This window comes from Rhinoderma darwinii, chromosome 4 (genome assembly GCF_050947455.1).
Source record: "Rhinoderma darwinii isolate aRhiDar2 chromosome 4, aRhiDar2.hap1, whole genome shotgun sequence".
Classification (NCBI taxonomy): Eukaryota; Metazoa; Chordata; class Amphibia; order Anura; family Rhinodermatidae; genus Rhinoderma; species Rhinoderma darwinii.
In genome coordinates this window covers 361499129-361512280 of record NC_134690.1, presented here as the reverse complement: position 1 = coordinate 361512280, position 13152 = coordinate 361499129, and the positions used below count along the sequence as shown (strand labels likewise).

The 13152-nt window shown below is 41.6% G+C and overlaps 1 protein-coding gene across 8 annotated transcripts in view; it reads left to right on the top strand.

The window, feature by feature from the left end:
* The window catches only part of CCDC88A (coiled-coil domain containing 88A), a 148053-nt gene that overhangs the window by 46178 nt on the left and 88723 nt on the right, over positions 1–13152 (top strand). The window lies entirely within an intron of this gene.

Genomic DNA, 13152 nt, shown 5'->3' with positions numbered 1-13152 from the left:
AAGGCTCTATCTATCTATCTATCTATCTACCCCCCCCCCCCACATATACACACACACACACAAACACTGGAGCAGATTTATTCTAAATACGCCAGAATTCAGGCTCTAATTGAGCCATAATTGTGGCATACAAAAATACATTTATTTTTTTTACATGCTCGACAAGGGGGCATGGCTTATTGGGATTAGTGTGTGGTTTAACGGGTAAGCGGTATGGCCTACAATGTGGCACCGTGAAATGTGTCTAGCGCCAAATTTATCATACAGCATGCACTACTTTTATAAATCTGGGGTATTTTCTGACTGCCTTGTACAAATATACACATCTAAAACTTATAAAGCATTAGTAAATCTACCTCACTGTCTATTATAAATCACATTAAAACGGAGGGAAACCCTAAAGGAAGGCGTTTGCATTGCCAGCTACCAAGGTGTACTTGCAGGATCGGACTGGCCCACCAGACTAACAGAGGGATCTCCGACTCACACAATAATGGGCTCCAAAAGATCAGCAGAACACAACCTTACTTAGAGCTGACATTGGAGCCAATATCTTGCGACTAGGATTTATTTTTTTATGGGTTTATTTACAAATTAGCTATTTGGCCTTACTGATGATATGATCTTTGTGGGCAATGATAACATGTAATTAAAAGTGGACTTGCTAATGTTCTGTTTATGGAGGATGGGCCCTCAGAATAATTTTCTCTGGTGGGCCCAAGGAACCCTAGTCAGACACTATTCACTATTCCAACAAGGGCCCATATATAGAACTAAGTGCTCTTGCACACGACTGGGATCGGGCCATGAAAAACGGTCCGAGTGTCGGCTGGATTTCCCGGCCCGACCAGGGTACGGGTGAACGGGACTCCTGGCATCCTAGACCGTTTATGATGCTAGGAGTTCCTGCCTTCCCGTGGATCTGCTGGCCCGATCTCGGTCGTGTACAAGAGCACTAACAAACATAAGGTTGACAAACCTTCAGAAAGGAGATGGAGAAAACATATTCATTTACTTGTAAGCGCGAGAGTGAATAAGCAACTATGAGACACCACATTGAAATGACAACCTAGTTTCTTCCTATTCCCAGTTACAGTAGAAGTGCAGCTGTGGAGCAGAAACTGCTGCTCTGACAAGTGAAATACTGTGAAAAGTAGGATTACATTCATGAACACATGTGAACTGTTGCTATTTCAGCGATGATGCCCTTTTCATGTTATATTTGGGCATTGGGGTAGATTGATGTTTTATAGTCATGACCAGTTTTCTAATGACAATCTGATTTAGTCGTAAGAGAGATTGCGAAATGTGTTTTTAACATTACCTCCCCCACATTATCTCTTTGAGAGTCCCTACCATGATCTGTTTTTACAGTGCCATTGTGATCCGGCACAAGTTATCTAGAGAGATGATACAGATATAGTAATAGCAGCTGGCTTTTGGAAGCGGAGCTCTGATCAAAGGAACTAAAAGTGAATCTAAAGCTGGTCCTAGACACAAAGATTTACCTCCTATTAGATGAGCATTCCAATATTTTCTTAGTGTCTGGATGATTGTTCTGAGTATATATATATATATGCACACACAGATATTTTTATGGCATCTAAACAGTCTTCCCATAGACAATCATTGCATTATTTCAATACATGCTTTGCAATATATAGGAAATGTGTGGCTAACTTTTTGGTAAACACAGTTAAAACACACAGTTTAATATAAAATGCAATATATAATATAACATCGATAAAGAGAGGTCCATTACAGGAAGGAAGAAGTCACGTCTTCATACGATGTACATACCATTGTAGCAACTAATCATCCATCACATCTCCAAACCATTCTTGGCTTTCCTTACAAGGACCCAATGCCTTTAGATATTGCATTAATCCATGTTAAATACTGCCATTTGTGACCCCTCATATAGAAGTTTGGCACTACCATACACCCTTCAAAACAGAACGGACAGGAAACAAGCTCTTAGGCAACAGCTAACTTGACCAATATAGGAACATCTATTGTACCCTAGGAGCAGTGCAGAGATTGATCTCTTGACATGACCACAGGACTTCTCCTTAGGAGAATAAAGGGGCTCTAAGGTCTTGTAACGTGGTCACTTTCTACTGATTGACTAAAGGGGGATTACTGAGGGAATGGAATCCCTCATTAGCATATAGGATAAGCTATAGGTGATAGTAGTGGTTGCTAGATGCCCTACTTTATAGAGGTCTGTCCTGGTGACAGATCCTCCTTATAAGTACTCAACCGAAGTAGTTCTTCTGGGATACAGCTATGTAAGCCTAAAGCTGGCCATACGTTTCAGACCGCTATCGCCCAAACGGTCGGCCGTTCCTGCTGAAATCGGCAGGTTTGGCTGACCTGCATCTAATGCGTATGGCCACCTTAAGAGTAGCTCTAATACAAGTTGATTCTTGTGAGGGGTACTAAGCAGTCCAAAGTGTAGAAATTTAGAAGCCGCAACCCCTTCCTCATAGCTTGTGATTCACGCCATCCTCAAATAGTAAATGGACATCGGCATCTTTATTGGAAAAAAGAGGTGCATGAGGCTTGAGAGAGGCTCATCTGTATGGGGCCAGTTTTGTATGCCCTTGTAATTGACATGAATTAAAGGGGTTGTCCCAAGTTGACTCAAATTTTTTTTTTTATACATTCTAAGCAGGAAATGAATTTTAAAACATTTGGTGTTAAAAAAAATTAAAATTCATTTCCTAAGTGCCTTTTTTTTACACTTGATAACTCAGCAAGTGCTGGTTATCTTTTCTAATAAGGGGCGTGAGCGGCTCGATGTCAATCAAGCCGCTCCGCTCTGCAGTGTGCGCGCTCCCGATGTTGCTAGATACTGTAGTTCTAGCAACATCGGGAGAATGTTCGTCTCAAGCGGGCATGGTAAGCCCGATTGAGACGAACTTACCGTGAATGTACTGTACACTACACTACATTCACCCCGTTTCGGCAAGCCACTTTTCCCTCCCCCACCCTGTCACTACATTTTTGTACCCGCCGCATCGGTGCTGCATCAGCACCCGGCGAACAACTAAAAATATATAAAATAAAATAATAATCACCTAAGACGTTCTAACGGCGCTCTGAACGGTCCCGTCACTTGCCATCTTCCTTCTTCTTGGCGCCGCTCGCATTCATAGTAACAATGCGTTGTGGCGCAGATGACGTAATCATATCAGGCCCACGTGATTACTTCATCTGCGCCCACCGCTCTGTTATTGTGAATGGGAGAAGAAAAGTGACGGGACCGTTCAGCTCTTCGTGGGAACGTCTTAGGTGAGTTTATTTTTGTATGTATGTTGGTATGTATGTATGTATGTATGTATGTATGTATGTATGTATGTATGTGTGTATGTATGTATATGTTTTCTTGTATGTATGTTGTCATGTTTGTATGTGTATATGTGCATGTATGTGTATATGTGCATGTATGTTTGCATGTATGTATGTTTTCATGTATGTATGTTTGCATGTATGTATGTTTGCTTGTATGTATGTTTGCTTGTATGTATGTTTGCTTGTATGTATGTTTGCATATTTGTATGTGTATATGTGCATGTATGTGTATATGTGCATGTATTTTTGCTTGTATGTATGTTTGCTTGTATGTATGTATGTATGTATGTATGTTTGCATGTATGTATGTATGTTTGCTTGTATGTTTGCTTGTATGTATGTTTGCTTGTATGTATGTTTGCTTGTATGTATGTTTGCTTGTAGGTATGTATGTTTGCTTGTATGTATGTATGTATGTATGTATGTTTGCATGTATGTATGTTTGCATATATGTATGTTTGCTTGTATGTATGTTTGCTTGTATGTATGTTTGCTTGTATGTATGTTTGCTTGTATGTATGTTTGCATATACGTATGTTTGCTTGTATGTTTGCTTGTATGTATGTTTGCTTGTATGTATGTATGTTTGCATGTTTGTATGTGTATATGTGCATGTATGTGTATATGTGCATGTATGTTTGCTTGTATGTATGTATGTATGCTTGCTTGCTTGTATGTATGTATGTTTGCATTTATGTATGTTTGCTTGTATGTATGTTTGCTTGTATGTATGTTTGTATGTGCATGTATGTGTATATGTGCATGTATGTGTATATGTGCATGTATGTTTGCATGTATGTATGTTTTCATGTATGTATGTTTTCATGTATGTATGTTTGCATGTATGTATGTTTTCTTGTATGTATGTTGTCATGTTTGTGTTTTCATGTATGTGTTTTCATGTATGTATGTTGTCATGTTTGTATGTGTATATGTGCATGTATGTTTGCATGTATGTATGTTTTCATGTATGTATGTTTGCATGTATGTATGTATGTTGTCATGTTTGTATGTGTGTATGTTTTCATGTATGTGTTTTCATGTAGGTATGTTTGCATGTATGTATGTTTGTATGTATGTTTTCATGTATGTATGTTGTCATGTTTGTATGTGTATACGTGCATGTATGTTTGCATGTATGTATGTATGTTTGTTTGTATATATGTCTGTATGGCCATGTATGATACTGTCTGCTGGCACCCTGTATCTAAGCCAACTTTGCCGCAGGCTTCTATACATGGTATAACAGTCAGTATCACACATGAAAGTGAAAGTAAGCCTACGACATGTTTTATTTCATTATTTTTTTTATATTTTTGATTTTTTACAGGTTTGGTGTTTGGACTACGTCGGTTTCGAGGACTACTTAGATGACGCTTTTTTTTTCATCAATAAAATGGTTAATGAGGGTTGTGTTGGGGGTGCTTTATTTCAATAAAATATTTTATCTATATCTTTGTCTTTTCTTTTCAAGTTTTATTACTATCACTTTAGTAATGGCCGCTGTCTGAGTGACAAGGTCCATTACTAAGGGGAGGCTTAGTGTTAGCCGGTACAGAGGCTAACACTAAACACCATTATTACCCCGGTACCCACCACCACCAGGGGTGCCGGGAAGAGCTGGGTACGATCCAGTACCCGACCATCTGTTGTGATGGTCGGGTACTGGGGCGGCCGCAGGCTGGTATTATGAGGCTGGGAAGGGCCAAAAACAGTGGACCTTCCCACCCTTGTAATGCTAGGCTGCTGCTGCTGTGTTGTATCTGGCTGGTTATAAAAATGGGGGGGACCCCACGTCATTTTTTTTTATTATTTATTTATTATTTTTATTAAAAAGACATGGGGTTCCACCCAATTTATCATAACCAGCCACATACAACACAGTGTTATTAGCCTGGGAATGTACTAAACCAGTGGCCCCTCCCACCCGTGTAATGCCAGACTGCTGCGGCCTTGTATATGGCTGGTTATTAAAAATGTGGGGGACCCAACGTCTATTGTTAAATTTTACAAAAAAACGACGTGGGGGTCCCCCCCATTTTTATAACCAGCCCGATACAACACAGCAGCAGCAGCCTAGCATTACAAGGGTGGGAAGGTCCACTGTTTTTGGCCCTTCCCAGCCTCATAATACCAGCCTACGGCCGCCCCAGTACCCGACCATCACAACAGATGGTCGGGTACTGGATCGTACCAAGCTCTTCCCGGCACCCCTGGTGGTGGTGGGTACCGGGGTAATAATGGGTGGTTAGTGCTAGCCTCTGCACTGGCTAACACTAAGTACCGCCTTAATAATGGACGCTGTCAATCAGCCAACTGCCATTATCTAGGCACTAATAAAGTTTGAAAAAAAAACACAAAGACAATTTTTTTTTATTGAAATAAGAAATCCCCAACAAAACCCTCGTTAACCATTTTATTAAAATGTGAAAAAACGTAGATCTACGCAGTAGTCCAACGAATCGAAAGACGTAGTCCAATCGGTACATCAAAATCTGCAACAACATAAAAAAACAGTTATCAATGTGAACAATACCAATACTTATACTCACCTACACACACACAAACAACCACACACAAACATATACACAAACACATATAAACACACACCCATATATTACACAAACACACACATATACACACACACATATACACACACACATATACACACACACATATACACAAACACATGTACACAAACACACCCATATATACACAAACATATATACACACACACACATATATACACAAACACACACACATATACACAAACACACACGTATACAAAAACACACACAAACATATACACACAAACCTATACACATGCACAAACACACCCATATATACACAAACACACACACACATATACACACACACATATGCATACATATACACATATGCACAAACACACCCATATATACACAAACACACACATATACACACACATATACATATACAAAAACACACAAACATATACACACAAACATATGCACAAACACACCCACATACACAAACACACACACACATAAACACACACACAAACATATACACAAACACACATATGCACACAAACATATACACAAACACATGTACACAAACAAACCCACATATACACAAACATATACATATATACACAAACACACCCATATATACACACACACACATATACACAAACACACCCATATATACACAAACACACACACATAAACACACCAAAAAAGCACACACACATATACACACAAACATATACACACAAACATATGTACACAAACACACCCATATATACACAAACACATACACAAACCCACACATATACAAAAACACACACACACACACAAACATATACACAAACACACCCATATATACACACACACAAATATACACAAACATATACACACAAATACACCCATATATACACTCACACATAAACACACACACATATACACAAACACACCCATATATACACAAACACAGACACACACACACACACACACACACACACACACACACACACACACACACACACTTACCTTTAGCGGAGCGCAGACTTCTCGCGACGGGTGCCTTCCACTTCATCTCCTTGCATCTCCTGCGCATGCGCCGAGATGCGCCGAGATGCGCGTTCATGAGTAAATGACATCCTCTGCTCCGGACGCAGAGGATGTCATTACGCATGCGCGGCCACCGCTAAAGGTAAATAGCGGTGGCCGGGAACCTAGGCAACGAGCAGGATACAAAGAGGGACCGACCGCAACTTCAATCAACGATATCAAGAAAACGACATCGCTGGACGACGGACAGGTAATTAGAATTCTTCTTATTTTTACATGGGGGAGCTAACTAGCACCATTTATCAACTTGGGACAACCCCTTTAATAGTGATCTTTTGTTACGATTTTGTTTTCTGTCTTTTAACACAAAATACAGGCTCTATATAATACTGCTAATACTTGAAGAGGTTTTGCCACTACTTTATTATAATCCATGTAATAAAATAAAAAATTATAATAAAATTATTTAATAAAAAAAAATAAATATATATATATATATATATATACACACACATTTTTTACTTGAAAAGAGCTGTACTTAAATTCTATACTTTGATAATAATTTATGTTTCCAGTTATTTTATTAGGAGTGACTTAGTCAGTGATTTGCCATAAATCTCCGTCCAGACGTCAGCATGTTTGTTTCCCATTGAGTGTATTAATGGTTGTAACCTCCTTTTGATCTGTCTTGCCAATTTGGCTTGTTCTGTCTTTGTGTGCGGCAGTAATGTTGGTACCTTGTTGTCCCTTTGATTTGTTGCTGTCAGGAGACCTCCACACTGTGATACAAAGCCTCATACTGACAGAACACAGCCAGGTTCTTCCCACCTTCTTACAGAATAAAGAGGCTTTGTGGCCACAGGCTTTTAATTACATATAAAAGACTAACAATTACTGTATTTTATTGCTGGAAGGATCCTTTTCTTTCTTGAACAGACCAAAAAAGTTGCATTCATGGAGTCGCTGGGTCTGTAGAATGGATTGTCCTTATGTTTTTGAAAAATTGAACATACCATATAGGGAAATATTTATCAAATACATTGACTACATTTTCTGACTGAATATTTTATTTTCCATTCTGAGCTTTAAAGATGAGTCTATTGAATTATACCACCAGGCTTGTTGGGTATGGGCAAACATCCCACAATTGTCACAAAAGAAAAAAAACATTGAATGGTTTACAGCTTTTTTATATCGGTGTAGAAAAAAGCTTTCTATGTGATTTAAAGAAACAATGTATGACTGTGCCGTAACAGTGGAAGTCAATTTGCAATATTATTGGTCCTCATACGGAGCCCTGGGCAGTGCGCCACGTATCATCGGGCAGCTTACTTGTCTTGGGTGCAGACAGGCTGGGTATCACACAACCCCCCCTTGTAGATAGTGCCTCCCTATAAATTCCACCACACAGCGCCCCCCTATAGATAGCACCATACACAGCCCCCTGTAGATAGCGCCATACAGCCCCAAATCCCCCCTGTAGATAATGCCATACAGACCCCCCCTGTAGATAACGCCATACAGACCCCCTGTAGATAACGCCATACAGCCCCCCTGTAGATAACGCCATACAGACCCCCTGTAGATAACGCCATACAGACCCCCTGTAGATAACGCCATACAGACCCCCCTGTAGATAACGCTATACAGACCCCCTGTTGATAACGCCATACAGACCCCCCCTGTAGATAACGCCATACATACCCCCCTGTAGATAACGCTATACAGACCCCCCCTGTAGATAACGCCATACAGCCCCCCTGTAGATAACGCCATACAGCCCCCCTGTAGATAACGCCATACAGCCCCCCCTGTAGATAACGCCATACAGCCCCCCTGTAGATAACGCCATATAGACCCCCCTGTAGATAACGCCATACAGACCCCCCTGTAGATAACGCTATACAGACCCCCTGTTGATAACGCCATACAGACCCCCCCTGTAGATAACGCCATACTGACCCCCCTGTAGATAACGCTATACAGACCCCCCCTGTAGATAACGCCATACAGACCCCCCTGTAGATAACGCCATACAGCCCCCCTGTAGATAACGCCATACAGCCCCCCTGTAGATAACGCCATACAGCCCCCCCTGTAGATAACGCCATACAGCCCCCCTGTAGATAACGCCATATAGACCCCGCTGTAGATAACGCCATACAGAAACCCCCACCTGTACATATCGTCATATAGCCCCCCCCCCACAAAAAAAACAAACGCCTATAGTTTGTCCTACAAAAGACATGCATCCCCTATCCACAGGATAGGAGATAAATGTGTGATCACTGGCAGTGATAAGGAGAACCGAAAGTCCCCCGAAGTTCTCCATGACTAACCTCGGACTTCCGGCATCTGCGCAGTTCAATAAAAATGAAAGGAGCGCTGGTCACGCATGCGCACAAGCGTGACCGGTGCGCAAGTCATTTCTATGGAGCTGCAGACAGACCCCGGAAGTCCGAGGTTTGTCATGGAGAACTTCGGGGGACTTTCGGTCCCCCGTTCTCCTTATCGCTGCCAGTGATCACACATTTATCTCCTATCCTGTGGATAGGGGATGCATGTCTTTTGTAGGACAAACTATAGGCGTTTGTTTTTTTTGTGGGGGGGGGCTATATGACTATATGTACAGGTGGGGGTTTCTGTATGGCGTTATCTACAGGGGGGTCTATATGGCGTTATCTACAGGGGGGCTGTATGGCGTTATCTACAGGGGAGGCTGTATGGCGTTATCTACAGGGGGGCTGTATGGCGTTATCTACAGGGGGGCTGTATGGCGTTATCTACAGGGGGGTCTGTATGGCGTTATCTACAGGGGGGTCTGTATGGCGTTATCACACATGTATCCCCTATCCTGTGGTTAGGGGATGCATGTCTTTTGTAGGAACAATCCCTTAAGTGGCGTCGCGCTGTAGCAGCCATAGCGGCTGCTAGCGGAGCCTCCGGCCATGGGAGGGGGGGCCGTGCCGGCGGGCGAAGCGGGCCCCCTCATGCTGCGGGCCCCGTAGCAGCCGCTATGGCTGCTATAGCGGTAGTTACGCCACTGTACAACACATTTATTAAGCGGTAAAAGTCTCTTAATAAATGTGGTATAACGACCGCAGCCATACACCATCCGTCCGTCCTGCCCCACATCGGCCATAAAATAAAAAAAACACATACTCCCCTCACTGATCCACTTCTCCCCTCCAGGTCCCCTATTCACTCCAGTGCCCCTTATACAAGGTTCTAACGCTGCCTGGCGTCAGTATGTTGTATGAGAAGTGCTGAAATAAGTGGACCGGGAGGGAAGAAGAAGAGCATAAAGGTGAGAAATATATATATATATATATATATATATATATATATATATATATATATAATATAATTTTTTTTTTTTTTCTTTATTTCATTTTTTTGATGTTTAACTTTCCAATGTTGGGGGGTGAGGGGTGTCAAGGTTGGGGCAGAGAGTGAAATCTACGCCAGCTAGGGTCTGGCATAAATTTCTATTATTTATGCTAGTTTTCTGGTGGGCCTGCCCTGCCCCTTTTCCAAAGCTACAACCCCTTTCCACAAAAGTGGCGAGGGTGGTGCAAAAAGGCCAAAAGTGCAAATTGCAACTTTTGGGCACTCTTGCGACTTTTCTATGCCAGAAAACTGCCAGAAAAATGTTGATACATTAGCTCCAATGTAGCTGCATACTGTTAGAAGCTGCACATGTATTTATTCTTTGTATGTTTTTTTAATTCAAACCTCATACATCAGACTTCCACTGAAGCTAGTTCAGATAGCTATATTATTTACCGTCTGTATCGCAGATGTAAGACGTGGACCACCATGGCTCTACTGAACCGAGCTTAGATCACAATAGGATTCTTTGGTGATGGAGAACCCCCGGGTTAGGCCCTTTGTGGCCGTAATAAAGTTATCTTTATAAGAACATATTAAAGAGGCTCTGTCACCAGATTTTGCAACCTCTATCTCCTATTGCAGCAGATCGGCGCTGCAATGGAGATAAGAGTAACGTTTTTAGTTTTTTTTAAAACGAGCATTTTTGCCCAAGTTATGACCGTTTTTATATTTATGTAAATGAGTCTTTCTAAAGTACAACTGGGAGTGTATTGTGTTAGTTACATCTGGGCGTTTTTACTTCTTTTACTAGCTGGGCGTTGTGTATAGAAGTATCATCCACTTCTCTTCAGAACGCCCAGCTTCTGGCAGTGCAGACACAGCCGTGTTCTCGAGAGATCAGGTAAGTCGATGTAGCTACTTACCTGCAAACGCTGATGCTGCTGCAGAATCAACTGTAGCCTCTGGTGCCGATGTGTCCTCGCTGGTCCGACACGATGCAGGACCTGGGGCAGGAAGTGAGTGACGTCACAGCGTGATCTCTGGAGAACACGGCTGTGTCTTTGCACTGCCAGAAGCTGGGCGTTGTGGAGAGAAGTGGATGATACTTCTATACACAACGCCCAGCTAGTAAAAGAAGTAAAAACGCCCCGATGTACGCACATAATACACGCCCAGTTGTACTTTTACTTTAAACACGCCCAGTTGTACTTTAGAAAGCCTCATTTACATAAATATAAAAACGGTCATAACTTGGCCAAAAATGCTCGTTTTAAAAAAAAAACAAAAAAAAAAACGTTACTCTTATCTACATTGCAGCGCCGATCTGCTGCAATAGGAGATAGGGGTTGCAAAATCTGGTGACAAAGAAGAGAGGAAAGACTTGCATTACCCCAGCTTAACCGAGCAGTCTGTTGTAGTCTCCACTCACACAAAAGCTTTGTCGATGATTAGGGGAAACAATCATGAGACCAAAATAACTTTTGGATTATAATAGAAAATTTGAGTCCTATAACCTTCAATTTCTATTTACTGTAACTTGAGTATTTCATATCAATTGAAAGTGCTATTAGTGGTGCTTAGTGTTCCTTTTCTTGATGTGGTCTGATGCACAGAGGTTAGAGTTGTGGCTAGGTGGAAAAATACACGTGCATTATACTTATTAATACCATGTTCTTAATAACTGGTTACGACCTTTTCAAAGCAGATCTGTCCTATATTTATGCTGTCCTGTCTGAGAGCAGCATAAAGAAGTGACAGACACGCTGATTCCAGTTGGTCTGTTACTTATTAGTTAATGTTCTGTCATTTAGGGGAATTTAGAACTTGTACTTGTGGCGCCAACGAGTTCAAGTATATTCATATATCTAAATACATGATAACTGCTTACTACATAAAGGGGGTTTTGCAGCCACCAAAAATTGATGGCCTATCCTCAGGATAGACCATCAAAAGCTGATGGGTCAGGGTCTGACTTTGGAGACCCCAACCAATCAGCTGTTTTGAAAGGGCTGCAGCACTCGTACAAGCGCTGCCTCCCCTTCATTTCTTCTTGCTCACTGTGAATCGTCGACACGCACTCAGCGGCGATTCACATGTATTGCAGCCTTTTCTCCCATTCACTTCAGTAGAAGAAATAGCTACAATACCTGTGAATCACTGCTAAATGCGTGTCGGCGATTCACAGTGGGCAAAATGAAATGAAGGGGAAGCAGCGCTCATACCAGCGCTGTGGCCCCTTCAAAACAGATGATCGGCGGGAGTCAGACTTCGACGCATCAGCTATTGTTGGCCTGTCCTGAGGTTAAGTCATCAATTTTTAGTGCCTGGAATACCCCTTTAACATTACCTAATAAGTGACAGACTGCTAAAATCAGAGTATCTGTCTATCATTTATGATGCCCCTCAGACAGGGCAGCATAAATCTCTAACCAATCTGTTTTAATGTAATCTGCAAAGTTACTCTCCATTTTTCATCATCACCATCATCATCATCATCATCATCACCCATCATCCTTTTAAGCCCAAAATGTTGTTATGATTCATTTCTTAATATATCTTTATAGTCATCAGTTTTGTTGTACTGATACAAAGCTCCAAATTCTCTGCAAAGACTTCGATTTAAAACCTATTCTTTTGGCTGCCTGCAGCTGCCACTAGAGGGAGCATGGGAGCTTACGGAATACTGTTGTATTATTGAGCTCAATGTGCAACAGTATGCATTAAGCTGCCATGCTCCCTCTAGTGGTGGCTGAAGGCAGCTAGAACATTGCTTTAAAGGGGATGTCCCAGAATCCACAATTATCACCTATTCACGATTATGATTGTCTGATCGTTGGGGGCCCTACCTATCGCAATAATGGTGGCACTAAACCCCCATTGTCGACCACAGGAAGGGAAACAATGAATGGAG